Source organism: Triticum aestivum, chromosome 4B (assembly GCF_018294505.1).
Source record: "Triticum aestivum cultivar Chinese Spring chromosome 4B, IWGSC CS RefSeq v2.1, whole genome shotgun sequence".
In the NCBI taxonomy this organism is placed as follows: Eukaryota; Viridiplantae; Streptophyta; class Magnoliopsida; order Poales; family Poaceae; genus Triticum; species Triticum aestivum.
The window spans coordinates 545,549,435-545,576,538 of record NC_057804.1 but is presented as its reverse complement, the minus strand read 5'-3'; positions in this window follow the sequence as shown (position 1 = coordinate 545,576,538).

Here is a 27,104-nt window from a genome sequence, read left to right as displayed (position 1 = left end):
CCACATGATTGTGCAGTGTGCTTTGAGATGTTTTGCTACCTGTATTGGTACTGTTTTAAATAAATGTTGAATGGAAGCTATTGTATTGCTGTCTTTTCCCATTAAGTAGTGAACAAAAATGGGACCAACCCAGACATGATGCTTGTTGCTTTGTTACACCAAACTCTGCATCACCCCCTTTATAAGTAGATGGAAGCACATATTGTTGTTGCGCCCACTCTCCCCTGGAACTGTTTATGCTTTTCGTTAATCTAATGCTGCTGGTAAAATTAAGCAACGCCACTCTCAGAATTAATTAACTACTGAATCTTAGTTCAAAACTGCAACACTTGTTAGGAATGGTACTATCCTGCTTTGTAGTTCTTTCTACATGTTTAACCAAGGTATCGTTAAGATAATGTCTCTTTAAAAATGAATCAGTTGCACTGTTTTAGGAATGGTACTTTTCTGCTTTGTCATTCTTTATACATGTTGAAACAAGGCATTGTTAAGATAATGTCTCAGTCAATATGAATGAATCACACTGATGGAGAATTGCTACTCTCCTGCTTTGTTTCCCATTAAGACACGTCATCAACCGTTATTTCTCAGTAATTGTTTCCCTTATACCTATTGTTGCTTACAGGGATATCAAAATTAAAGCTCGATTTTATTCCGACTTCGATTTTAGTTGAACTGCACAAAAGGAGCCAATGTGTCCAAGGCAAACTGCTGCGTTACTGGGTCTAGTTGGTCGTTCCACTTTGCAGAAAGAAGCAGTCACTAGCTGCGGTACATTACAGAAGGAATGACGGAGAAGCTTTACACAATATTATTAGACACCGGTGACATGACTAGTCTGCAGAGACCATTGGCAATTTAACAACACATGGAGTGCCCTGGGCAAAAAGTGCCCAAACAGGTACAAGAAGCTACGACAGGACACAATCATAGGCATTACATATTTTGAATGGGAAAAGCTTGTCAAAATTTAATCATTGATGTTGGCAAGAAGACGTTAGTTTAATATATTGGAATTGGAAAACCTTGTCAAAATTTGCTCATTGATGTTAGCCAGAAGACATAAATTTGATATTTTTGAGTGGGACGCCCTTGCTGTGAGCAGCGTCGAGTGTTTTTTCCTATTCCTGTCTTCAGTTTAGAAGTAAATAGTTACTCTGCTCAGATATTCCTGTGTTAAGAATTTGTTCTGAATATTGTCTATGTAATGCCAGGCCTTGTGTTTGATTGCAAAGTTGAGCTTGGAATGTTGTGGCATGCGGCATCATGAGCTGTTCACCGTGCCTCCTGAGAATAATGCTTCATATTGTTTTGCATGTCGATCTAATGCCACTGATTTGCTTGTTAAGAAGATCATCCTCTTCTGTTGTTTCCGTGCGTAAGAAGTTCATCATCTGATGTTTCATTCATAGCCTATACGACATGTCGGGTAGGTTAGACGTGAAACCATATGATCTTCCGACCAACTCATGATATTAGGCCGTGATTGGATCGTCGTTTTCCAACCAAAACCGCTTGTAAAACTGACGCTTGTAAATTAAAGCAGATGGTCTCGGGCGAAGGCGCTTGGTTGGTCGATTTCGACTAGTAAAATATCGGAAGTACTTCACACACGATAAAAACGCTGAACGACACTCGGACGATTGCTAATCCAGCCGTTAGCTGCTGTTTCAGCCTTGCCCATGGATGGCATGATACGCACGTCGTGCATGTATCGTCTGGTAATGTCGTCCATATAGCAGTGCCCGTAAAATATACACTGGTCTCTCAAATTACACGCGTAACCCGCCGGTTTTACTTACAGACCTCGGGCCTTCCGATGACGAGTAAATTACACTTGTATGTTAATACAGGTTTGAAATAAACCAGAGCTCCCAAGCGCGGCCTTACCGTTTCATGCCGTCTCAGTTTCTCGAAGGTGCTCATAGGTGTCCGATGATCCTGGCTTCCTGAATGAGCAGCGGGCGCTGTATCAGACCTCCGTAGGGCCCGCGAGGCCCTCTCCATTGTCCTTCAAGTTGTTGCGCTCGCCGTGGCGCCGAGCATTGTTAACATGGTCAACGAACATGAGGATTCAGGAGATGACTTTATTTTGACTGGATGACACTAGGGACCCACTAGGGCCATAGCCGTACGTACGCAAGTGCCTCCTTATTATGTACAACTATATTTTTTTGCTTTCTCCTGGTTTCCTGACATCACGGTCCCACACCATTGTCAACCTATGTAGTCAATATAAACGAGAGAATTGCACAAGGTGCGGCCGACAGCTGGGACCAAGCAGCTCGAGCAGTATTTGTGTTTTTGAGGCGTGAGCACTGCAGAGTTTTTCTTGGCGATGATTTCGTTGTTGTTCAGAGGAGAGCAGGGTATTAACTGGGCGGGCTGTGGCCCGTCTAGCCCAGGCCAGATATCCAGCCCAGATACTACTTTTTTCAAGATGAAAATGGCTAGCCCAGCTATACGTCTTTTTGAGGAATACCCAGGCAAGGTCAACTTGTTATTCTCCGCCCCGCTGGGCTGCAAATCTTTCCTAGGAGGGATGCATTAGGCTTAACAGGAAAATGGGCTTTAAAAATAATAAATGGGATGTAATTATAAAAACTGGGCAGTAACTATAAAAAATGCACCAAACATGAAATTAGTTTATAAAATATTATTTATGGATTTTGAAAATCTTAAATTTTCATTGTTGCGCGCGCAATGTTTCGTTGGATTTTTACGTAATACAAATTTATATTTAATCTGACTAGAAATTTCGGGATAAAAATATTTCGGATCCCATCAAAATGTGGGAAATTTTATTGAATTCTATCTTGAACGGGTGGTTGAAATTATTAATCGTTGTCCTAGCTAGAAAATGGGCTGTACTTTTAACAAACTGTAAATGGGCTGTTGTAAATTCCATTAGAATTCAAAAATGGGTTGTACATTCTTACAAAATGCAAATGGGCTATAAGTTCTCTGCCACACACTTGTGGGCCTACTAAGTGACGCGTCCCCTAAAAAAATAAGTTGACGCGTATGCAAGGCTTTGTCAACTTATTATAGTCAACACACGGTTCTAGCAGCAGTGGCCGTTGGATATCTATCCAACGGATGCCGTGCTTCTTCTTCAATCTCGGATATTCTTAGCTTCGGCCGCCCAAAAAATGATTCCTCCCCTGACATCTGGGGCGCACCGTTTCGGAGGCTGACCTGTGGGCCTACTAAGTTGGAGCGTACCAAGAGCTTTGTCAACTTAGTCAATATAAAAGATTCTAGCTTCACTGACCGTACGATGTCCATCCAACGGCCGTAGTGCTTCTTCAACCTCTGGTCTTCTTGGTCCAGCCGCCCAAAGCAGCGCCGGTCGTGCTGCCTGCTCCTGCCTCCCGTGGCCGGCTGTGCTACCGCGGAGGCCTCACCGCCCCCATACTACTCCCACCGCTGGCCAAGCCATCCCTCCACTCACCCACACCCCCTGTTATTATGCGGCGACAGTAGCCTCACACCGCAGCCGAACCAGTGAACCCTCGTACTCCTCTCCGCGCGGGCTTCCACTGCTGCGTCTTCCCCGGCTCCGTGTCGTCCCCTTCCTAGGTGTCGTCGTCGTCCACCGCCCTGGTGCCGTCGACGTGGCATGGTTCAACATGGTCAATGACCGACTTCCATCGGAAGTGTACTGTATGTGGAGAGGCTGACAGCTGGGTCCATGGTGGCCGCAAGGAAGTGCCTCCTTATTACGCGCAAAATAATTATTCCTCCACCTGACAGCAGGGACCCACCGGACGGGCCACCTTATTTCGCGAAAAAAACGTTTCCCCCCTGATTGCTGGGAACCACCGAATGGGCCACCATATTTTGCGAAAAAAACGTTCCCCCCGCTGTCAGCTCGGACCCACCGGAAGTGCCTGTTTATTACGCACAAAAAAATGAATACTTCCCCTGCTAGCTGGGACTCACCTTGGTGGGAAGCTGACTTGTGGGCCTACTAAGTTGACGGGGACGGAGGGCTTTGTCAACTTAGTCAATATGAACGATTCTAGCTCCAGTGACCGTACGATGTCCATCCAACGGCCGTAGTGCTTCTTCAACCTCTGGTCTTCTTGCTCCAGCCGCCCAAAGCAGCGCCGGTCGTGCCGCCTGCCCCTGCCTCCCGTGGCCGGCTGTGCTGCCGCGGAGGCCTCACCGCCCCCTACTATTCCCACCTTAGGCCAGGCCCTGCGGCGACGGCAGCCTCACACCGCAGCCGAACGAGTGAATACTCATACTCCTCTCCGCGTGGGCATCCACTGCCGCGTCTTCACCGCTCTGCGTCGTCCCCTTCCTAGGCCTCGCGTCGTCCACCGCCCTGGTGCTCTCGGCGCGGCGTGGTCAACGTGGTCAAGGAACGACTTCCATCGGACGTGGACTGTACGTCGAGAGGCTGACAGCTGGGTCCACGACCGCAGCAAGGAAGTGCCTCCTTATTACGCGGAAAATAATGATTCCTCCACCTGACAGCAGGGACCCACCGGACGGGCCATCGTATTTCGTGAAAAAAATGTTTCCCTCCTGACTGCTGGGACCAACCAGCTACACCTTCGCACGCAAGGAAGTGCGTACGGGCAAAAAAAACCCCAAAATGATTCGCCCCCCTGACTGCTGGGACCCACCAGCTACATCTTTGCAGGCAAGAAAGTGCGTGACAGTCGGGACCCACCTAGTCGAAGCGTACGTAGCGTTGTGATTCTGGTCGCGAAAGTGTACGTATATACTGGTCGATGTAGAGGCACACACGTGTCGTATTAGAGGCGCACACATAGCATGTACACGTACGTACAACGGCGAGGGTGCAAGAAAGAAAATACGACCACATACGTACATACGGGCAGGGTCTCGAATGCCTACTTGTGCATACGTACATGGTTGGGTCGGAACGGAGAAACAGCATCGGTCGTCGTGTTCATGGGGAGCCAACCGACTAGGTCGGAACAGAATGCGTGGTCGTGTTCATCGGCAGGGCTTGGACGGAACAGGTAATGGAAACGAGGCCTGGCATACCGCACAACGGAGGAAACGGACCTCCTACGTTCGGAACGGGGTCCTGTTGATTGGGAGGGGTGTGGCGTACCGCAAAACAGAGGAAACAGACCTCCTACGGTCGAAACGGGGGTTCTGTTGATCGAGAGGGGTGTGGAGTACCGGCAAAACAAACAAAACGGACCTCCTACGGTCGAAACGGGGGTCCTGTTGATCAGGAGGGGTGTGGCGTACCGCAAAACGGACGAAACGGACCTCCTACGGTCGAACGAGGGTCCTGTTCATCGGGAGGGGTGTGGCGTACCGCAAAATGGGACTCCATGGGATATTGTTCATCTCCACCATCGACCTCCTCCAGCCTCCACGGGCTACCGTCGACCTCCTCCAGCCTCCACGGGCTCCTGTTCATCCAGCCTCTACCACGCGCTACTCCACCAGCTACTATTCAACCACCCCTCCACCGTCTACTGTTCATCCACCCCTCCACTGTCTACTGTTCATACAGCCCTCCACACTACGGGGTCCTGTTCAACCACCCATCCATGGCCACCCCTCCACCGTCTACTGTTCATCCAGCCCTCCACACCACGGGGTCCTGTACATCCAGAGGCAACGCCACCGTCCACTGTTTATCCACCCCCCCGTAACGCTCACTATTCATCCAATCGATCGGCTTCAGTTAGCAGCAAGTAGCGAAGGAATCGCTCCATCGGGTTCAGTTAACAGCCATCGATCGATCGCTCGGGTTCAGTAACGCGTAGCCTTCAGTGCAATCGCTCGGGTTCAGTTAGAGCCCAACGCCTCGCTCGGGTTCAGTTAGAGCCAACGCCTCGCACACACGCGCGTACGTGTACGAGAGAAACATGCATCGCTCGGCCCCCGACCTGCCACCGTAACCGGCAACTCCCCGAAATTTTCCTCCCCTCGCTTCTACCATGGTTTTTTCCGTCATGGACGGCCCAAAGAATGTCATGCAGCTGCGTCTCCGGCCCGCCTAGGACGAAAAGCCCATTTTCTGTCATGATTTTTTGTCATAGAAGTAGGAGCCCACCACATCTTATGATGATACCGGGTTTTGTCATAATTATCATCATAGAAGTGTCATATGTATGACAGATTATTTTTTCGTTCGGCCCAAAATGTCACGCATGTGTCTTTTTTGTAGTGTTGCAATACCTTATGAGCAGTTCTATCTCATGCATGATGCCCTCCATACATAATCCCCAGAGTGACATTTCCGTAAGATTTGTCCCTGTTCATGCTCAGGTACACAACGTCTAATAATACCATCTACTCCTTCTTTATAAAGATGTGGATCATCCCAAAAATTATGTCTTAAGTCATAGAAGAGTTTTTTCTTTTGTTGGTATGTGAAGCTAGGTGGTCTATATTTCGCAACAATGTAATTAGCATAATTAGCATACCAAGGAGTGTTACGAGAAACATTTATTGCAGCCAGTTGTTCATCAGGAAAGCTATCATTAACAGGTTGTGGGTCATCAAGAATATTTCTAACCTAGAAAAGTTTTTAGCTACGGGGTCCTCAGCTCCTTTTCTATCAGTGATATGTAAATGAAATTCTTGTAGCAAGAGAACCCATCTAATGAGTCTAGGTTTAGCATCTTTCTTTTCCATAAGATATTTAATAGCAGCGTGATCAGTGTGAACAATAACTTTAGAATCAACAATGTAAGATCTGAATTTATCACAAGCGAACACAACTGCTAAGAATTCTTTTTCAGTAGTAGCATAATTTCTTTGGGCATTGTCTAGAGTTTTGCTAGCATAATGGATAACATTTAGTTTCTTATCAACTCTTTGTCCTAAAACAGCACCAACATCATAATCACTAGCATCACACATAATTTCAAAAGGAAAATTCCAATATGGTGGTTGAACAATAGGTGAAGAAATTAAGGCTTTCTTAAGTGTTTCAAAGGCTCCCACACAATCATTATCAAAAACAAATGGAACATCCTTTTGTAAAAGATTTGTAAGGGGCCTAGAAATTTTAGAGAAGTCTTTAATAAATCTCCTATAGAAACAAATATGATTGTGGAAACTATGAATACCTTTGATATCTCTAGGACATGGCATTTTCTTAATTTCATCAACTTTAGCTTTATCAACCTCAATACCTCATTCAGAAATTATATGTCCCAAGATAATACCTTCATTAACAATAATGTGGCACTTCTCCCAATTCAAGATAAGATTAGTTTGATCACATCTCTGCAAAACTCGATCATGGTTGCTCAAGCAATCATCAAAAGAAGTTCCGTAAACGGAAAAATCATCCATGAAAACCTCAACAATTGTTCCACAAAAATCAGAGAATATATCAGTCATACATCTTTGAAAGGTAGCAGGTGCATTACATAAAACAAAAGGCATACATCTATAAGCATAAGTTCCAAAAGGACAAGTAAAGGTGGTTTTATCTTGATCAGGTTGTGAAACAGGTATTTGAGAAAAACCAGAATATCCATCAAGGAAATAGAAGTCTGTGTGCTTTGATAGTCTTTCTAGCATTTGATCAATAAAAGACAAGTGGTAATGATCTTCCCTTGTTGCTTTATTTAATTTTCTAAAATCAATTACCATCCTATAGCCAGTAAAAATTCTTTCTTAGGGACACATTGAATAGGACTTATCCATCTACTATCAGCTATGGGATAAATTATACCTGCTTCCAGAAGCTTCAGTATTTCAATTCTTGCCACTTCTTTCATTTTGGGATTCAACCATCGTTGATGATCAACAACGGGTTTAGCATCAGGTTCCATATTAATTTTATGCTGACAAAGAGTGGGACTAATGCCCTTAAGATCATCAAGAGTATATCCAATAGCAGCTCAATGCTTCTTCAGAATTTTCAATAATCTTTCTTCTTCATATTCTGAATGGTTAGCACTAATAATAACAGGATATATATCTTTTTCTCATAAAGATAAGCATATTTCAAAGTGTCTGGCAATTGTTTCAATTCAAACACAGGATCACATTTAGGTGGAGGAGGACCTCCTAGAGTTTCAATATGCAAATTGTGTTTAAGCATAGGTCGTTGTTCAAAGAAAATTTTATCTAATTCATTTTTTTCATGCATATGCATATCATTTTCATGGTCTAGAAAATATTATTCTAGTGGATCCGTAGGAGGCACGGCAATAGATGTAAGACCAATTATTTCATCCTCACTAGGCAATTCTTTCTTATGATGTTTTATACTAAACTTGGAAAAATTAAACTCATGAGATTCACCACCAAAACTAACACCGAATATTTGTTTCTCACAATCTATTTTAGCATTAGTGGTGTTCAAGAAAGGTCTACCAAAGATAATGGGACAAAAGTCATCTTGTGGGGAACTAAGAACGAGAAAATCAGTAGGGTATTTTATTTTCCCACACAAGACTTCAACATCTCTAACAATCCCAAGTGGTGTGATGGTGTCTCTATTAGCAAGTTTAATAGTAACATCTATGTCTTCTATTTCGGCGGGTGCTATGTCACTCATAATTTCTTGATATAAGGTAAAGGGAACAACACTCACGCTAGAACCTAAGTCACATAAGCCATGACAATAATGATATCCTATTTTAACTGAGACAACAGGCATGCCCACAATAGGTCTATTTTTATCTTTTCATCTAGTTTGGCAATTCTAGCAGCTTCATCACAAAAGTAAATAACATGCCCATTTATATTTTCTACCAAGAGATCTTTAACCATAGCAACTCTAGGTTCTACCTTGATTTGTTCAGCAGGTTTAGGTGCCCTAATATAGCTTTTATTGACCACAGTTAAGACATTAGCATGTCCCTTTATCCTAATAAGAAAAGGTGGTTTTTTAACTTAAGAAGTAGGAACAACTGGGTCAACATTGTAAATAATAGTTTCATCTTTAACCACAACAAGTTCTTTAATTTCTTCTTTAATAGGTGGGTGATATTTAAACCACTTCTCTTTAGGGAGATCAACATGAGTAGCAAATGATTCACAGAAAGAGGATACTATCTCAGAGTCAAGTACATATGTAGTGCTAAATTATTGAAAAACATCGGTTTTCATAAAAGATTTAACACAATCAAACTCAAGCTTAATACCTGACTCTTTACCTTCGTCGAATTCCCAATCTTTAGAGTTGCGTTTAATCCCTTCTAAAATATCCCACCTGAATTCAATAGTCTTGTTCATAAAAGAACCAGTACAAGAAGTATCAAGCATGGATTGATCATTACGAGAAAGCCGAGTATAAAAATTCTGAATGATAATTTCTCTTGAGAGTTCATGAACGGGGCATGAATATAACATTGAATCAAGCCTCCCCCAAGCGAGAGCGATACTTTCTCCTTCACGAGGCCAAAAATTACATACATAATTCCGATCATGATGAACTAGATGCATAGGATATTGTTTTTGGTGAAATTCCAATTTCAATTGATTCCAGTTCCAAGATCCAATATCATCGCATAGCCTATACCATACAAATGACTTTCCCTTCAAAGATAAAGGGAAAACCTTCTTCTTAGCTTCATCTCCGGGAAAACCTGCAAGCTTAAATGATCAACAAATTTCATCCACATATATCAAGTGCATATCAGGATGTTCGGTTCCATCTGCTGCATAAGGATTAGCTTGCAGTTGTTCTATCATACTCGAGGGAATTTCATAACCAGTATTTTTAGTAGAGGTTCAGTAGGTGGAGGGGTAACTAATTGTCAATTTGGTCGAGGTAAACATACCCCAAACAAACCCTCAAAGGATTGTTCTCCATAGTAGCAAGTGACAATAAATTTCAGCATGTAGTATTAATTTTTCCTTACTGATTTCCACTTACGAACAATGCTTCACTCCCTGGCAACGATACCAGAAAAGAGCCTTGACAGCACCAGAAAAGAGCCTTGATGACCCACAAGTATAGGGGATCAATCGTAGTCTTCTCGACAAGTAAGAGTGTTGAACCCAACGAGGAGCGGAAGGAAATGACAAGTAGTTTTCAGCAAGTTATTCTCTGCAAGCACTGAAATTATAAGTAACGAGTAGTTTGATAGCAAGATAATTTTTAACGAGCAAATAACGATAATGGTAAAAAAAGTGAAGCAAGGTAGCCCAATCCTTTTGAGTCAAAGGACAGGCGAAAACGGTCTCTTATGATAAGAAAAATGTTCTTGAGGGTACACGGGAATTTCATCTAGTCACTTCCATCATGTTGGTTTGATTCATGTTCGCTACTTTGATAATTTGATATGTGGGTGGACCTGTGCTTAGGTGTTGTTCTTACTTGAACAAACCTCCTACTTATGATTAACCCCCTCGCAAGCATCCGCAACTACGATAAAAGTATTAAGAAAAAATCTAACTATGGCATTAAACTTTTGGATCCAAATCAGCCCCTTACGAATTAGTGCATAAACTAGGGTGTAAGCTTCTGTCACTCTCGCAAACCATCATTTAATAACTACTCCACAATGCATTCCCTTAGGCCCTAATAAGGTAAAGTGCCATGTAGTCGATGTTCACATGACACCACTAAGGGAATCACAACATACATATCATCAAAATAACGAACACATATCATGTTCACATGATTACTTACAACAAGATTTCTCCCGTGACCTCAAGAATAAAAGTAACTACTCACAAATGATAATCATGATCAAGATCATAGGGGTATTAAATATCATAATGGATCTAAACATATAACCTTCCACCAAATAAACCATATAGTAATCCACTACAAGATGTAATCAACAGTACTAGTCACCCACAAGCACCGATCTAAGGTTCCGGTACAAAGATTGAACACAAGAGATGAACTAGGGTTTGAGAGGAGATGGTTCTGTTGAAGATGTTGATGGATATTGCCCTCCCAAAGATGGGGGAGTCGTTGGTGATGATGATGATGACGATGATTTCCCCCTTTGGAGGGAAGTTCCCCCGGCGTAATCGCTCCACCGGAGCGCAAAAGTCTCCTGCCCAAGTTCCGCCTCGAGACAGTGGCGCCATGTCCCAAAAGTCCTCCCCTTATTTTTTTCTAGGTCAAAATGACTTATATACTAGAAGATTGGCACCGAAAGTGGGCCGAGGAGGGCACAAACCACCAGGGCGCGCCTGGGGGCCCTAGCATGCCTAGGTGGGTTGTTCCCACCTAGTGGGCCCCCTCTGTTAGGTATTTGCTCCAATAATTCTGAAATATTCCATAAAAAAATCTCTGTGAAGTTTTGCCTTATTTGGATTTGTGCAGAATAGGTAGCTCTGACGTGCTTTTTCAGGTCCAGAATTCTAGCTGCTGGTATTCTCCCTCTTTGTGTAAACCTTGCATATTATGAGAGAAAAGGCATTAGAATTACTCCCAAAAGCATTATTATGCATAAAAACATTATAAATAACAGTAGGAAAACATGATGCAAAATGGAACACACTTCTAGTCAGAATGTTGTAGACCAATGAGTTCTTGAGATGGTCCTCCAGGCGCAAGATTCCGAGGGTTGCTTTATCCGCGATGAGTGACCTGGAAGGCTCTAGCTCCCTATCCAGCCTCTCCAGCTGCAACTCCTTATTGTAGCAATGCTCTGAAAGAAGAAAAGAAATCAAGGAGCGAGTGATCGAGTAAAATTAGAAGCACATGGATTCCATTCGGCTAAGGAAGAACTTATCTGCAAGTTTCTCACTGAACTTCATGCAGAAATCCTCGATGTACGACTCCAGAGCGTTCTTTGTCTCAGTCAGTTGGATGACCTTCTCTTCCAGCATCTGCTTCTCATGTGCGAAGGCGTCAGTTTGACCTTTGTATTTCTTCTCCCACTCGGAAGATTTGCCTTTGGCAGCGTCGACAGCAGCCTTGAGATCCTTGATCTCCGCCTCCAACTCACCAACTGAAGCCAGCTTCTCATCGACAAGTTTGTTCTTGGTCCGAGCCTCCTTCCGCGCAAACGCCAGGTCCTTGTGCTTGTTCTCCAGTGCCTACTTCGTGGTTTCTAAGGAAATAGAAGTCATGAGCCTCATTATGAGTTGGTTATTCTCGCTACGAACATCTGGTGAAGTGGAATGACTCAGATCAAGATGAAAAATACAAGTCAACTACCAACTAAGGGAAATGCCTTACCTCCCAAATCATTCTTCTCCTTCTCCAGTCGGGTGCTTTTGAGCTTTTCAGCCTACAGATCCAGTCGAAGGGATATCGCTTCCTTCTCCATCACGGCGTATTGGGATCCCAACTCACATGCCCTCTACAACATACAAGAAATAGTCAGTCGGGAAACTAGACGGAAAGGATGAAGTACTAACAAGAAAACACCTAGTCAGTCTTGCACCGATGGGAGGAAGAAGCTAGATCAGTACCAGATCCTCAAGTACCCTCCTACTACCACTCGGTCGTACATCGCTGGGAGGAACAAGCTAGATCAGTACCAGATCCTCAAGTACCCTCCTACTACCACTCGGTCGTACACCGCCAGGAGGAACAAGCTGGACCAGTACCAGATCCTCGAGTACCCTATGATCTACCTTCTCTCGGCTGGCTTCCGAGTCAGCAATGAAGAAGATAGAGGACAACAACACACTAAGGCCTACTTTCATCCGGCTAACTTCCAACATTCGAGTGTTGCAGAACACCCCGAGTGTCGAGCGACAGTTCCAAAGACAGCCATCGATTGCCTGCAATCGATAGCAGCCTCGGGGACTACACCCAGTGGGTGCACTCAGCGTGCCCCCACTGCAAAGTGACTCGTGTCGAGCTAAAGAAAATAAAGAGATACAGTTCTCAAGACTACCACCGACTGTATCTAGTCGACGGTAGCCTCGGGGACTACACCCAATGGGTGCACTCAGCGGGCCCCCACTGGATCGTGATCACTCATAAAAGCTCTGGCTAAATAACGAGTGAAAACAGAATAACTTATAAAGAATCTTGCCGACTGAGTCTAATCGATAGGAGCCTCGTGGACTACACCGAGTGGGTGACCTCAGCATGCACCCACTGGATAGTAAACACAACACCCAGTGGAACAAGTGGGTGTGCACCGTGGAAATTATACTCACAATGCTAATTACTCGGAAATTGGTCTCCAGTGTCGCACTAGCATCGTAGGCCTTCTTCAGTGGGCTGCACATCAACCCTGCCTGGATTAGAGCCTCCTTGCTCGGCCCCACCCAATCTTTAGGGACATGGTGCAGGGAGAAAGGGGTGGCCGGGGTTGATAAAGACGCAGGGGCAGGCCTCGGAGCCGGGACCACCGTCGACCCACTCGGAGGAACTAGTGAGGCCCCTGTAGCTAGGATCACCATGGTCATGGACGCAGAGACACTCAAAGAAAGAGGACTCTGTCCCGTAACTCTGTTGGCGGCCTTCGCCGGAGAAATGCGAACCTCTCGGTGAGGGGAGGCATCCTGCATCGGCACGTCAGCACTCGATGCCTTCTCCATGAGGGCTCCCGGGTTGGGCGGATCATTCCTTTCGTCATCATCCGATTGGATGATTTCTGGTGGAGCTGTGCAAATGATATATCTCCATCATATCTACTTTTCCAAACACTTTTGCCCTTGTTTTGGACTCTAACTTGCATGATTTGAATGGAACTAACTCGGACTGACGCTGTTTTTAGCAAAGTTGCCATGGTGTTATTTTTGTGCAGAAATAAAAGTTCTCGGAATGACCTGAAACTCCATGGAGAATATTTTTGGAATTAATAAAAAATATTGGCGAAAGAATCAAGGCTAGCGGGCCCGCAACCTGTCCACGAGGGTGGGAGGCGAGCCTACCACCATGGGCGCGCCCCCCTGCCTCGTGGTCCCCCTGTTGCTCCATCGACCTCAATCCAACTCTATATATTCATGTTTGGGGAGAAAAAAAACAGGGAGAAGGATTCATCGTGTTTTACGATATGAACCCGCCGCCAAGCCCTAATCTCTCTCGGGAGGGCTGATCTGGAGTCCGTTCGGGGCTCCGGAGAGGGGAATCCGTCGCCGTCGTCATCATCAACCATCCTCCATCACCAATTTCATGATGCTCACCGCCGTGCGCGAGTAATTCCATCATAGGCTTGGTGGACGGTGATGGGTTGGATGAGATTTACCATGTAATCGAGTTAGTTTTGATAGGGTTTGATCCCTAGTATCCACTATGTTCTGAGATTGCTGTTGCTATGACTTTGCTATGCTTAATGCTTGTCACTAGGGCCTGAGTGCCATGATTTCAGATCTGAACCTATTATGTTTTCATGAATATATGTGAGTTCTTGATCCTATCTTACAGGTCTATAGTCACCTATTATGTGTTATGGTCCGACAACCCCGAAGTGACAATAATCGGGACCACTCTCGGTGATGACCGTAGTTTGAGGAGTTCATGTATTCACTAAGTGTTAATGCTTTGGTCTGGTACTCTATTAAAAGGAGGCCTTAATATCCCTTAGTTTCCAATAGGACCCCGCTGCCACGGGAGGGTAGGACAAAAGATGTCATACAAGTTCTTTTCCATAATCACGTATGACTATATTCGGAATACATGCTTACATTATATTGATGAACTGGAGCTAGTTCTGTGTCACCCTATGTTATAACTATTGCATGAGGAATCACATCCGACATAATTATCCATCACTGATCCAATGCCTACGAGATTTTCACATATTGATCTTTGCTTAGTTATTTTGCTGTTGCCATTGTTACAATTACTACAAAATTGTTACTGTTACTTTTGCCACTATTACCGTTACTTCCATACTACTTTGCTACTGAATACTTTTCTACAGATATTAAGTTATCCAGGTGTGGTTGAATTGATAACTCAACTGCTAATACTTGAGAATATTCTTTGGCTCCCCTTGAGTCGAATCAATAAATTTGGGTTGAATATTCTACCCTCGAAAACTATTGCGATCCCCTATACTTGTGGGTTATCAAGACTATTTTCTGGCACCGTTGTCGGGGAGGATAGCTCTATTCTTTGACTCACTTGGGATTTATATCTGCTGATCACTATGAGGAACTTGAAAGACGAAAGAACTAAGATTTTTCCCTCAACTACGAGGGGAGGTAAGGAACTGCCATCTAGCTCTGCACTTGATTCTCCTTCTATTTTGAGTAAACTTGTGACACCTAAACCTGCTTCTGCTATTAATTCTGATATGTCGCATGTTAGTGATGACGCCACTTCTGCTATGCGTGATGAATATGATAAAACTACTTCCATGCTTGATAATACTGTGCCATTAGGTGAATTTCTTGATGAACAACTTGCTAGGGCTAGAGAGAATGAAATTATTGAAACTGATAATATTGATGAAAGTGATGATGAAGATTCTCCCCCTAAATATGAATTGCCTATTGTACCTGAGGGTTATGTTATGGATGAAAAAACTGCTAGAGATTTTCTTGCTTGCAATGATAGATCTGATCTTAAGAAATTATTAGCTAAGCTTAAAGAAAAGTCTTTGAATGCTAGAATGAAATATGACCCTGCTTTGTGTACTTCACCTGTCTGTGGTACTGATAAGGATTATGATTTCTCTGTTGATCCTTAGATAATTACTTTGGTTGAATCTGATCCTTTTTATGGCTATGAATCTGAAACTGTTGTGGCACATCTTACTAAGTTAAATGATATAGCCACCCTATTCACTAATGATGATAAAACTCGTTACTACTATATCCTTAAGCTATTTCCGTTCTCATTAAGGGTGATGCTAAAACATGGTATAATTCTCTTGATCCTGGTTGTGTGCGTAGTCCCTAGGATATGATTTATTACTTCTTTTGCTAAATATTTCCCCGCTCACAAGAAACAAGCTGCCTTAAGGGGAATATATAATTTTGTGCAAATTGAAGAAGAGAGTCTCCCACAAGCTTGGGGGAGGCTTCTCCAATTACTTAATGCTTTGCCTGATCATCCTCTCAAGAAAAATGAAATACTTGATATCTTTTATAATGGACTAACCAATGCTTCCACATACCACCTGAATAGTTTTGCTGGTTGTGTTTTCAGGGAAAGAACAGTTGATCAAGCTGAATTGTTATTGAATAATATGTTGACTAATGAAAATAATTGGACACTTCCTGAACCAACTCCTATGCCGACTCCAAAGAAAAGAGGTGTAATATTTCTCAGTCCTGAAGATATGCAAGAGGCAAAGAAATCTATGAAAGAAAAGGGTATTAAAGCTGAAGATGTTAAGAATTTACCTCCTGTCGAAGAAATACATGGCCTTAATATACCACCTATTGAAGAGATACATGTTCTTGATAACCCAACACAGGTAGTAAAGGTAAATTCTCTCTATGGAGATGATAAAGTTGAAATCCCTCTACTAAGTTTGCTAGCCAATGCTTGGATGAGTTTGATGACTTCATGGCTAAACAAGAAAGCTTCAATGCTTATGTTGGTAGACAATTGAAACAAAAATGCTTATATGATTGGACACTTGAGTGATTATATGTCAAGAGTTAAAGGTGAACTTAAACTTATTAGTAAACATGCTTCTATGGTTACCACTAAAGTAGAACAAGTGCTTAAAGCACAAAATGATTTGGTCAATGAATTAAATAACAACAAAAATGATAATGCTGTTAGAGTTATGACTAGAGGTGGTAAAATGACCCAGGAACCTTTGTATCCTAAAGGCCACCCTAAGAGAATTGAGCAAGATTCTCAGAGAAATAATGTTGATACACCTAGTCCTTCTAAGAAGAAGAAGAAGAATGATAGGACTTTGCATGCTTCTAGTGAACCTATTGTTGACACACCTGAGAATCCTAATGATATTTCTATTTCTGATGCTGAAACACAATTTGGTGAGGAACATGAAACTAGTGATAATGCTAATGATGATGTTCATGTTGATGCTCAACCTAGCAATAATAATGATGTAGAGGTTGAACCTGCTATTGATCTTGATATCCCACAATCAAACAATCAACGTTATGATAAGAGAGACTTCATTGCTAGGAAGCAAGGTAAAGAAAGAGAACCATGGGTTTAGAAACCCATGCCTTTTCCTCCTAATCCATCCAAGAAAAAGGATGATGCGGATTTTGAGCGCTTTGCTGAAATGATTAGACCTATCTTTTTGCATATGCGTTTGACTGATATGCTTAAAATGAATCCTTATGCTAAGTACATGAAAGATATTGTTACAAATAAAATAAAGATACTGAAAGCTGAAATTTCCACCATGCTTGCTAATTATACTAAGGGTGGAATACCAAAGAAACTAGGAGATCCAGGAATACCAACTATACCATGCTCCATTAAAACAAACTATGTTAAAACTGCTTTATGTGATCTTGGAGCCGGTGTTAGTGTTATGCCTCTCTCTTTATATCGTAGACTTCAGTTGAATAAGTTGACACCTACTGAAATATCTTCACTACAAAAAAAGACATATCCGTGACATTTTGGGCCGAACAAAATTTTTTCTGTCATACATATGACACTTCTATGACGATAATTGTGACAAAACACGGTATCATCATAGATGTGGTGGGCTCCTACTTCTATGACAAAAAATCATGACAGAAAATGGGCTTTTCGTCCTGAGCGGGCCGGAGACGCAGTTGCATGACATTCTTTGGGCCGTCCATGACAGAAAAAATCGTGGTAGAAGCGAGGGGGAGGAAAATTTCGGGGAGTTGCCGGTTACGGTGGGAGGTCGGGGGCCGAGCGATGCGCGTTTCTCTCGTACACGTACGTGCGTGTGTGCGAGGCGTTGGCTCTAACTGAACCCAAGCAAGGCATTGGGCTCTAACTGAACCCGAGCGATTGCACTGCAGGCTATGCGTTACTGAACCCGATGGAGCGATTCCTTCGCTACTTCTGCTAACTGAAGCCGATCGATTGGATGAACAGTGAGCATTGCGGGGGGTGGGGTGGGGTTTGGATGAACAGTGAGCGGTGGCGTTGCCTCTGGATGAACAGGACCTAGTGGTGTGGAGGGCTTTATGAACAGTAGACGATGGAGGGGTGACCGTGGAGGGGTGGTTGAACAGTACCCCGTGGTGTGGTGGAGGGCTGGATGAACAGTAGACGGTGGAGGGGTGCTCGTGGAGGGGTGGTTGAACAGTAGTCGGTGGAGTAGCACACGGTGGAGGCTAGATGAACATGAGCCCGTGGAGGCTGGAGGAGGTCAACGGTAGCCCGTGGAGGATGGAGGAGGTCGACGGTGGAGATGAACAGTATCCCGTGGAGTCCCGTTTTGCGGTACGCCACACCCCTCCCGATGAACAGGACCCCTGTTTCGACCGTAGGAGGTCCGTTTCGTCCGCTTTGCGGTATGCCACACCCCTCCCGATCAATAGGACCCCCCGTTTCGACTGTAGGAGGTCCGTTTCGTCCGTTTTGCGGTACGCCACACCCCTCCCGACCAACAGGACCCCCGTTTCGACCATAGGAGGTCCGTTTCCTCCGTTTTGCGGTACACCACACCCCTCCCGATCAATAGGACCCTGTTCCGAATGTAGGAGGTATGTTTCCTCCATTCTGCGGTACGCCAGGCCTCGTTTGCATCGCCTGTTCTGTCCAAGCCCTCCCGGCGAACACGACCACACATTCCGTTCCGACCCAGCCGGTTGGCTCCCACGCGTTTTGTTGCCTCCTGATGAACATGACGCATTTCGTTGCCTCCCCATGAACACGAAGACGATGCTGTTTCTCCGTTCCGACCCAGCCATGTACACGAGCCCTCGCTGTATGTATGCGCGAGTAGGCGTTCGAGACCCCGCCCATATGTAAACATAAGTGGTCATATTTTCTTTCTTGTACCCTGGCCGCTGTACGTACGTGTACATGCTACGTGCATGCCTCTATTACGACACATGCGCGCCTCTACATCCACCAGTATATATGTATGTACACGTTCGTGACAAGAATGACAACGCTACGTACGGTTCGACCAGGTGGGTCCCGACTGTCAGGCACTTCCTTGCCTGCGAAGATGTAGCTGGTGGGTCCCAGCAGTCAGGGGGTGAATCATTTTTTTTTTGCCCGGACGCATTTCCTTGCATGCGAAGATGTAGCTGCTGGGTCCCAATAGTCAGGGGGTGAATCGTTTTTTTGCCCGGACGCACTTCCTTGCGTGCGAAGGTGTAGCTGGTGGGTCCCAGCAGTCAGGGGGGAAACTTTTTTTCGCGAAATACGGTGGCCCGTCCGGTGGGTCCCCGCTGTCAGGTGGAGGAATAATTATTTTGCACATAATAAGGAGGCACTTCCTTGCTGCGACCGTGGACCCAGCTGTCAGCCTCTCCACGCACAGTACTCTTCCGATGGAAGTCGGTCATTGACCGCATTGACCACGCCGCCCCGACAGCACCACGGCGGTGGACGACAGCGAGGCCTAGGAAGGGGACGACACGGAGGCAGGGAAGACTCGGTAGTTGTTTCCCACGCGGAGGGGAGTAGGACTGTATGAGGGTTTACTGGTTCGTCTGCCGTCGCCAGAGAGTAACAACAGGTGTGGGTGAGTAGACGGATGGCTAGGCCAGCGATGGGAGTATGGTGGGGCGGTGAGGCCTACGCGGCAGCACAGCCGGCCGCGGGGAGGAGGGAGTAGGCAGTCCCGCCGGCGCTTGTTTGAGCGGCTGGAGCAGGAAGAGCAGAGATTGAAGAAGCACGACAGCCGTTGGATGGACAAAATTAATGTAATTTAAAATATTGAAATGAACAAAATATATTTGAAACTAATTGTCGGTTTGATGTGTTTTAAAAATGTACAACCCATTTCTCATTACTGATGGGCCATTTTCTCGGCCAGCCGAATTAAAGCTCTCCTCGTCTTGAAAGATTTACAGCCCAACAGGCCTGACAAAGCGACTTACTTGGCAAATCACAAAAAAACTGGGCTATGGCCGTGGACCCAGCTGTCAGCCTCTCCACGTACAGTACTCTTCCGATGGAAGTCGTTCCTTGACCACGTTGACCACGCCGTGCGGAGAGCACCACGATTGTGGACGACAACGAGGCCTAGGAAGGGGACGACACGGAGCCGGGGAAGATGCGGCAGCGGAAGCCCGCGCGGAGAGGAGTATGAGGGTTCACTGGTTCGGCTGCGGTGTGAGGCTGCCGTCGCCACAGGGCCTGGCCAGTGGTGGGAATAGTAGGGGGCGGTGAGGTCTCCGCGGTAGCACAGCCGACCACGGGAGGAGCATGCGGCACGACCGGCGCTGCTTTGGGCAGCTGGAGCAAGAAGACCAGAGGTTGAAGAAGCACTATGGCCATTGGATGGACATCATACAGTCACTGGAGTATTGACTAAGTTACAAAGTCCTCCGTCCCCGTCAACTTAGTAGGCCCACAAGTCAGCCCAACAATATGGTGGGTCCCAGCTAGCAGGGGGTATTCATTTTTTTGGCGTAATAAAGAGGCACTTCCTTGCGTGCGAAGATATAGCTGGTGGGTCCGACCTGTCAACGGGGGGAACATTTTTTCGTGAAATAAAGGCCCTTCATGTGGGTCCTAGCTGTCAGGTGGAGGAATCATTATTTTGCACGTAATAAGGAGGCATTTCCTTGCATGCGGCCGTGGACCCAGCTATCAGCCTCTCCACGTATAGGCCACTTCTGATGGATGTCGTTCATTGACCATGTTGACCAGGCCGTGTCGAGAGCACCAGGGCGGTGGACGACGGTGAGGCCTAGGCAGGGAACGACATGGAGCCAGGGAATACTCGGCAGTTGTTTCCCACGCGGAGGAGTACGAGGGTTTACTGGTTCATCTGCCGTCGCCGGAGAATAACAGCATGTGTGGGTAAGTAGAGGGATGGCTAGGACAGTGATGGGAGTACGCTGGGGCCGTGAGGCCTGCGCGACAGCATAGCCGGCCGCGGGAGGAGGGAGCAGGTAGTCCCGCCGGCGCTTGTTTGAGCGGCTGGAGCATGAAGAGCAGAGATTGAAGAAGCACGACAGCCATTGGATGGACATCCAACAGTCACTGCTCTCGTGTGTTGATTAAGTTGACAAGGCGTTGCGTGTGCGTCAACCTTTTTTTATGAAAGCATATGCGTCAACTTGTAGTAGGCACACAAGTCAGCCTCAAATCTGTGGAAACAGCATACAGCCCATCTGCCATTATTTCTAATAATGTACAGCCTGTTTGCTAATTCTTAAGATTTTTTTTGGAGCCCATCTATTTTTGTTAGCATTACACCCCATATTGTGGCCACGGTTAAAAAGTATACGAAATTTTGCATATTTCGGTGCAGTCAACTATTTTTAATCCAGAAATATCGATTCACATTCAAACTATTTTGAAAAATAATTTATATAAATATAAAATCCAAATAATTGTCCACGCATAAAAATCAATGGAATTTAAGATCTTGTAATGAAAAAAAAATTGAAACTAATTCCCGGTTTGATGTGTTTCAAAAATGTACAGGCCATTTCTGGGCAAACCGTATGAAACTCTCATCGTCTTGAAAGATTTGCAGTCCAGCAGGGCCGATAAAGCAAGTAGGCCTTGTTTGGGTATTTCTTTAAAAAAATAGAACTGGGCTAGCCATTTTCAGCAAGAAAAGAACACAACTTGGCTCATGATGTAGTAAACATAAATAAAACCCTGGCTAGACGGGCCACAACCCCCGCACAGCCCCGTTGTTACCCTGGTCCGTCGCTAAAACTAGTATAAATAACAACTGCTTATTCCTCAAAAAAAAACTGCGCGACTTGCTGGGTCCCTGGTGTCAGCCGCTCGTAGTGTAATTCTCTCGTTTATTGACTACGTTGACAATGGCGTGAGCCCTAGATGTCCAACCATTAGGACTAGGAGGAACCATATTTTTGGGCTTGTACTATAAAGGCACTTGCTTGCGTACTGCCATGACGCTGGTGGGTCCCTACTGTCATCCTCTCAACGTACAGTCATCTCTTTGTTCCTCTCGGTTGTTAACGACATTGACAATGCAAGAGGGTGGTGCACCGCGCACGGCGAGCGAACCAAGGCCGGAAGGCGGAGGACGACGACGAGGCCTCCGATGGAACGAACAAGAGCCGTTGAAGATGCGCCGGTCCAGTCGCAGGCAGAGGGGAGTACGAGGGTTGACTGGTTCTGGCACGGGTGTGTGTTGGGGCTGACGTCGCCGGAGAATAACAGGACGTGTGGGGGAATAGAGGGAGGGACTGGCCAATGTTGGAGGGTACGTACGGTAGGGCGGCGGAGGCGCAGCCAGCCATGGGAGGCGGGAGCAGGCGGAGCCGACGGGGTGGTTTGGTTTGGGCGGCTGGAGGAAGAAGAATACAAGAGATAGAAGATACACGATAGATGTTGGATGTCAATCCAACGGCTGGTAGGCAGAATCATTTGTTGACTGGCTAGTAAGTCGACCTCCTTGGATAGGCTATTTCCTCGCGGGTCCCAAATGTCAGAATCCAAATCTGTCACGGTCATGCAGCCTTTCCTATGAAAATTTACAGCCCATTTGATGTGCTAGTTCGAAATAAGTTTGTGGGTGCTGGTGGGGGCTAATCACTTGGCTTCTGTAATGCACAGTGAGCTCAAGCAGCCGGCGTGAGTGATGTTATTTCCCTTGGTTGTGATTTGTTACAATATTTCACTCTAAATTAAACGAATGGCAAGCCATTTGCCTTGTTTCAAAGAAAATATGACAGTCATAGCCGAGTTGAAAAGGGCAGGAACATCTAACTCCAGCTTGCAAACTATTCAAAAGCACGAGGGTTGATTGTTCATCAGGTTTACAAAAAAACCAGATTGAAAAGGGCAACAACATCTAACTCCAGCACTGTTTTCGGCAGTCACAGTCAAATGTATTGGTCAGGTCCATAGAATGAACATCCTGGGTCATAAAATTTACTAGATTAGGACCACAATATGTTGTAAATAGAAGCCCGTCACGTTCAGAAGCTCTTTTGCCCACCTGAAACTCCTTTTTCTGCTCTTCGACATACCCATCCATCAAAACCATGCTGCTGATAAACTTAAGCCCGATGGACAATAGTAACCTCGCATTTAGCAGGAAGAATGTGACAATCTTGTGTTTGCACGGTTGGCTACATATCGTTCTAGCGTTATTGTCTTCAATCGAATCTCATGAGAAGTGAGAAAATCCCGATGCTTACGAATCCACCGATTGGTTATAACTTTCTTACCCCGTCCTGTTGCCTAAATAGACATGAAGATTGAAAACAGTTAAGGTCTAAAAGAAGAGTGTCGAAAGAGCAACAGCTGAACGGTTAATTCTAGTACACTATATGCGGGCTTCCAATGTGCGTGAAATTATCACCTTTATATACAACTTCTCCAGACATGGAAAGCATTGCAGCAAGCCAATAATCTTGTTCAGATCAAAACTATTCATTTGGATATATAAGATCTTGACAGAATCCAGCACCATTGATAGGCCATCCATGGAGAAACTCTTCATTGAGCATAGAACATAATATTAGTACAAAATGTGTACTCCAAGATGATATATAAATTATGCGCAGAAATTTAAAATGCAGCTTATGGTTACAAGTGTAGATGATAATATAAAGTACCTGAAGAACTGTGGAGCCAAACACCATATTGAAATGAGCACAGAGATCATGTATTACACCCAAGGTCTCCAGTTTAGGCGCAGAGAGGACGGTTATTTGCAACGGTGAATAACTAGAATCAAGGATCAAGCTTTGAAGTGAAGGGGCATCTTGGATGATGAGCTGCCTTCCGTCAAAAGAAATTCCAATTCTTACAAGGTTAGGCGACTTTATTTGGAGACAACCGATTCTAACTGTGAAAACAAGCACCAAGCACTCCAGCGCAGGGCAACTGGAGTGGATGATGTTGTGCAATGAGGCCTCCGATATACGAACCCGCACAAGTGAAAGTTTCTTGAGAAATGGGAGTCGAAGGTTTAGTACCAGATTGTCTGGTAGGTAGCACAGCGCAAAGGTGGCGGTGTGGAGAGAGGAGGAAAACCGCGAGATGGACATCGGTGCTGAGGGCACAAGTTCATGGCGTTCGGTATGTGGTATGTGATTTCCAGGGGAATAGTAGAACTCAAGCAGCTGTAGTTCTGTGAATTCAGGGGATTTCAGCCAGGCGTCCACCGTGCAGGGCATGGTATGCTTGCTCAGGTAGCATGACGGGATGCAGAGGCTTTGAACGGAGCCCTGGTGGGAGGAGATGATGGCTCTGGGGATTTCAAAATCATTGAAGAGAGATAGCTGACGACAGTCGAGATTAAGGGGCACGGCGCGCCATAGAGGGCGCCACCGAATTGAGAGGACTTGGGTGCGGCAGCAATCCTTGGTGGGGAGAAGCGAGATGATCTCCCCAAGGACGGCGTCCGGGAGATCGCTGATGCGGTCCACCCGAGATTCTACGGGTTCCTGGGATCTGGTGGGGGCGGGGTCGCCGCTTCTCCCCGCGCTGCCGGGTGCGGGATCTACAACAGGCGTCGCCGCTGGCGGGAGCCTCATCTTCTTGGCGCTGGGGTCAGCCGACTCCATTTTCCTCGAGGGCGTCGCGTCGCGCTCACGGATTTGAGCAGAGTAACGAATGACGAGCCTAGTTGTAGTGCGAGCGAAGAAGAAGGGGAGCTGGGGGTTTTCTGTAGGAGTGAGGAAGAAGGGGAGCTGGGGTTTTCTGTAGGAGTGAGGTGAGGAATTTGGGGGTACGAGTGGAGCGAGCTGACGTGAGGTGGGTGGGAGCGAGGAGGAAGAAGAGCACCCAGGTTTTGGGGGGGGGGTGTGCTGGGTGTGGGTAGCGCCTTTTGAATTGATTTTACTATTTACTAGTGTGGATTGGCTGTTTTGTCTTGGGCCCAGAGAAACAATTACTACTAGTACAGTGGAGACACTCTACAGCTACCCAGAAAAACAATTACTACTAGTATAGTGGAGACACTCTACCGCTTCTGGCTCCTCCTAGGTCATTGAAACGTCTCCCTCTACTGAATGTCGTTATACTTTTGTTCACCGACATGCGGGCCATGCAGCGCGCTGGCCCAAATGCCATCCACCAAATTATAAGGCAGTATGCAGGCGGAGAGTCAACCTAGTCATAGCGTGGCAGTAACGAGCCGTCGTATCACAAAACCCCACCTCCCCGCAGTCTAAGTTTGACGGACGAAGCAACCATCATTTCACTCTTCGCTGAATCCCCTTCTCCCTCACCGTCTTCAAGAAAGGCAACACTCGCATCTGCCACTGTTCTTCTCTCCCAACGAAGGGAAGGTAAGCGGATCCATGATGTTGGTATATTTTCGTTCAGAGAAAAAAAAGAACTTTTGCAAAGCAGTAACCGATCCTCACTCTCTTTTTTGTTTCATTGTCATTGCGATTGTGTTTTCCTTTCAGTGGTCTCCTAGTATTCGTCAGTTTCATGATGGACCAAGGAGAACCAGGCAAAGATCTGCCGATATTGGAGCAGACGCGGGAGGCTGATCCCCACGAGACAGAGAGCTCCAAGAAGATGGAGGCAACCACCGAGCCGACCCCAGATACGCTCACGGCCACTACTGAGATGGTCAACGCCCCGTTTGAGGTTACAGCCCCCGTGGCACTGCAGGAGCAGTTTTCCCCCTTCGAGGATGTGTCCCCCCCCCCCCCCGCTGAGCTTCCCAAGGTGATTCCTTCTTTGCCGATCTCGATTGTGGTTTTTCATCTAAGTATGTGGTGATTTTTTTAGAAAAGGAAGTATGTGGTGATTAATAATGCAAAATTTTATTAGCTTCGATGCCATGCTATACATAGTGGTTTAAATAACTTGTGTTTCTTATACTGAAAAGTAATTCAGAATTTGTTTCTGTTTCAATTAGAGCCCTGATGCAGACAAGGATTGTGTGGTTGTGCATGTCACTCGCTATGAGGCGGACGACCTGAATATACGCACTGGGAAAACAGAGTTCTTAGGCTGTTGGATCCTGGAAGCCATTTGCGGTTATACCAATGAAGAGGTGTATTCCAGCCTCACTGTTGTCAGGCGTGTTGTCCAGGGTGTACTGAAGCACAAGAAGTTCAAAGCTACTCCTTCGTTTGTGAGGCATACTGTTCTTGTGAAGCTTATGCAGGAAGATGACGTGGCATGCCTCCACAAACAAGTTTATCATTGGCAAGGCCACAAGGTTGTCTTCATGAAGGTTCACAGGATTGAGCTACTGTGGGACGTCCTCGATGATGTTCATGGCAAGGTCCGTCTTGTGTCCAGCCCAAATTAGATGGAGGCATGAAATAGTTGCCCCAGCTAGTGTTTAATAGTAGTTTGGATTGTGTCTAATTATCCGAACCTTGCCTGTTATCGACCCCTCTGGGGCTAGTACTCTGTTTGAATCCGTCTATGGGAATTGTTGCTACTTTTGTGTGCTCGTGAATCATGTGAGAACCATCATAATTGTTGCCGAAACAGATGCGTCCTCACTAGTTTTTTCATGAATATGGCATGATAAGACATAAGTTGTCACGGTTTATCATATGAGCAGTGTGTGTTTTGATGAAATAGAGCACTCGTTAGAGAACCGTGCGCTGACGTATACATAAGTACCTCCTCCGTCCCATAATATAAGAACGTTATTGACACTAGTATAGTGCCAAAAACGTTCTTATATTATGGGACAGAGGAAGTACTTGTGAACACTGTTGGTGCTACCCCACTTGTAAGCAGTTGTGCAAAACACGACACATTGGCTCAGCTCGCTTCAACACTAGGCTATCGACCAGCTAACAATCAACAATCTGTTGTCTGACATATGAGCAACTATGTATCTTGTTACAGTGGTTCATGCAGTTAATTGAGGCCACAATGTAATAAATTCCAAACGTTCAATGCTAGTCCAGAGCTCATGTGGAACACTCACATTAAACTCGTCTTCATAAAAATCTTGAAAAGCACAAGTTAAGCAATTTTATACATCTCAATGATTCATAGAACATAACAAACATATACTAGTTCACAGCAAAAGACAAAGTTGTGAGAAGGTTTACAAATCAGGAAAAAACAAGCAAGGCTTCTCTGAGCAAAGGGCCTCCCGGCAGGCTTAAATTTCCTGGAGTTCACTCTGGTTTTTTCTTGTTGCCACCATCCAGGGTTAGGTTCTCTCACTCCAGAATAACCAATTATAATTGTGGTCTCAGCTGGAATGCTGAACTGAACCATGCAGTGTACTGACTAG